Below are 3,678 nucleotides of genomic sequence, written 5' to 3'. Positions count from 1 at the left end.
AATGTTCAATTTAAACATATTTGTTATATTGGTAATTAAAAAGTAAAATATGAAAGTTTAATATAATAATTGTATAATAATGATTACTTGAACATTAATAATACTAAAGTTATAAAAAATTCAATGGTTCAAATTTGAAAATTAAAGAATTAAATATATTCATTTATCACACCAAATACCATAAAAAATAATTATACGTTTGTCCTGTTATGAAACAGATTGCCAAATTAAGAAGTGTAGTTTAATGTTAAAAAGATAGAGGTGGAGCGGGATGACATGGTTTCCTCATCCCCATCCTTGCTTCCACTTCATTTCCATAAGATTGGATTTCCAACGAAAAAAATCTCATTCTTTTTAAATATCAACTACTTATCAAAATTTTCACCATCTAAATTTAATGTTTAGTTTAAACGTATTTGTTACATTGGTGATTAAACAGTAACATATGAAAGTTAACTATGATAATTATATAATAATAATTACTTTAACATTAATAATACTAATGTTACCTTTAAATAAAATCCATTGTTTTCAAATTTTAAAAAACAAAGAATTGAATGTATCTATTTATCACACCACATACCACAAAAAAGTAATTATAGGTATGTTCTACTAGGAAACAAATTGCCAAATTTAGAACCTTAATTTGATGCTATAAGAATAGAAATAGAACGAGATATAGATGACTTTCTCATCTCCATTCTTGCGCCCATTTCATTTCGCCGAGATTGAATTTTTCACTAAAAAAAATCTCATTATTTTCTTAAAAATATCAATTACTTATAAAAAATTTCACAATCTAAATTTAACGTTCAATTTAAACATATTTATTATATTGGTTATTAAAGAGTAAAATATGAAAGTTAAATAAAATAATTGTATAAAAATAATTACTTCAAAATTAATAATACTAATGTTACCATTAAATAAAATTCAATTTTTTATATTTGAAAAATAATGAATTAAATGTATCCATTTATCACAACACATACCATGAAAAGTAATTATACGTTCATCATGCTATGAAACAAATTGTCAAATTAAAAAACATAATTTGATGGTATAAGGATAGAGATAGAGCGGGGTAAGATGGTTTCTCATCCCCATCTTTACTTCAATTTCATTTTGTCGAATTTGGATTTCCAACGAAAAAAATCTCATTTTTTCAAATATCAATTACTTATCAAATTATCCATCATCTAAATTTAATGTTCAATTTAGATATATTTGTTATATTGGTCATTATGAAAGTTAAACATAATAATAATAACCTTAACCTTAATAATGCGAATGTTATATTTCAATAAAATCAAAATTTGCAAATTTGAGAAATACATAATTAAATTTATTATTTTAACACACCACGTATTTACATGTTTATCCTGTTGTGAAACAAATTGCCAAATCAATTAACGTAATTTAATGATGATAGAGATGAGCTGGTTTTCTCATTTCTGTCATTGCTTACGTTTCATGTCATTGAGATTAGATTTCCAATGAAAAAAAATCTCATTTTTTTTAAATATCAATAACTTATCAAGATTCTCACAATCTAAATGTAATGTTAAATTTAAACATATTTATTATATTGGTCATTAAAAAGTAAAATATAATAATTACATGTAATAATGATGACTCCAACATTAATATTATTAATGTTACCTTTAAATACAATCTAATTTTACCAATTTTTAAAATAAATAATTAAATATATCAATTTATGACACCACATACCATAAAAAATAATTATACGTTTGTATTGTGAAACAAATTGTCAAATTAATATGCGTAATTTGATGGTAAGGATAGACATGGAGCGAGGAGTGAGATGGTTTCCTCATCCTCATCCTTGCTTCCGTTTCATTTCACATATATTGGATTTTCCATGAAAAAAAAAACTCATTTTCTTTAAATATCAATTACTTATCAATTTATTCACAATCTAAATTTTAGGTTCAATTTAAAGATATAAATTATATTGATCATTAAGCAATAAAATATGAAAGTTAAATATAATAATTATATAATAATAATGACTTCATTATTAATAATACTAATGTTATCTTTAAATAAAATCAAAGTTTTCAAATTTGAAAAATAAATAATTAAATGTATCAATTTATCACACCACATACCATAAAAAAGTAATTATACGTTCGTCGTGTTATGAAACAAATTGCCAATTTAAGATGAATTTGATGGTATAAGAATAGAGATTGAGCGGTGTGAGATAATTTTCACATCCTCATCCTTGCTTCCATTTCACTTGGTTGAGATTGAATTTCCAACGAAGAAAATCTTATTTTTTTAAATATAAATTACTTCAATAAAATCAAAATTTTCAAATTTGAGAAAGAAATAATTAAACGTATTCTTTTATCACACCATATACCATAAAAAGTGATTACAAGTTTGTCCTGCTGTGAAACAAATTGTTAATTTAAGAAGATTAATTTGATGATATAAGGATAGAGATGGAGCGGTGTGAGATGGTTTCTCATTATGTTGCCAAATGTAATTTGATGATATAAGAATAGAGATGGAGCAACGTGAGATGGGTTTTTCATAAGAAGCATAATTTGAGACTATAAGGATAAAGATGGAGCGGCGTGAGATGGTTTTCTCATTCCCTTGCCAAATTGAGAAGTGTAATTTGATGATATAAGAATTGAGATGTAGCAGCGTGAAATGGTTTTCTCATTCCCATCCTTGCTTACATTTCATGTCATTGAGATTGAATTTTCAACAAAAGAATCTCATTCTTTTTAAATATCAATTACTTATCGAGTTTTTCACTTAGTTTAAACACATTTCTTTGGTAATTAAAAAGTAAAATATGGAAGTTCAATATAATAATGACTTCAATATTAATATTACTAAAGTTACCTTTGAATACAGTCCAATTCCACAAATTTGAAAAATAAAAATTAAATGTATTAATTTATGACACCACTACCATAACAAGTAATTATATGTTTGTCGTGCTATGAAACAAATTGACAAATTAAGATGCATAATCTGATGGTAAAGATAGAGATAGAGTTGGGGTGAGATGGTTTCTTCATCCCCATCCTTGCTCTTGTTTCATTTTCACGAGATTGCATCTCCAACAAAAAAAATCTAATTCTTTTTAAATATCAATTACTTATCAAATTATTCACAATCTAAATTTAATATTTAGTTTAAACACATTGATTATATTGATCATTAAATAGTAAAATATGAAAGCTAAATATAATCATTATACAATAATAATGACTTTAACATTAATAATACTAATGTTGTCTTTCAATAAAATCAAAATTTTCAAATTTATAAGAAATAATTAAATGTATTATTTTATCGCACCACAATTAATTACACTTTTATCATGTTTTAAAATAAATTGTCAAATTAAGAAGCGTAACTTGATGATATAAGGATAGAGATGTAGTGGGATGAAATGATTTCCTCATTCCCATCGTTGCTCCAATTTTATTTCACTTTGATCGAAATTTTCACTAAAAGGAATCTCATTTTTAAAAAATATCAATTAGTTATCAAATTATTTACAATACAAATTTAATGTTATATTTAAACAATAAAATATGAAAGTTAAATATAATAATTATATAATAACAACGACCAAGACATTAATAATAATAAATATACCTTTAAATAAAATCCACTTTTTCAAAT

This window comes from Benincasa hispida, chromosome 3 (assembly GCF_009727055.1).
Source record: "Benincasa hispida cultivar B227 chromosome 3, ASM972705v1, whole genome shotgun sequence".
NCBI classification, from domain to species: Eukaryota; Viridiplantae; Streptophyta; class Magnoliopsida; order Cucurbitales; family Cucurbitaceae; genus Benincasa; species Benincasa hispida.
This window is presented reverse-complemented; position numbering follows the sequence as displayed.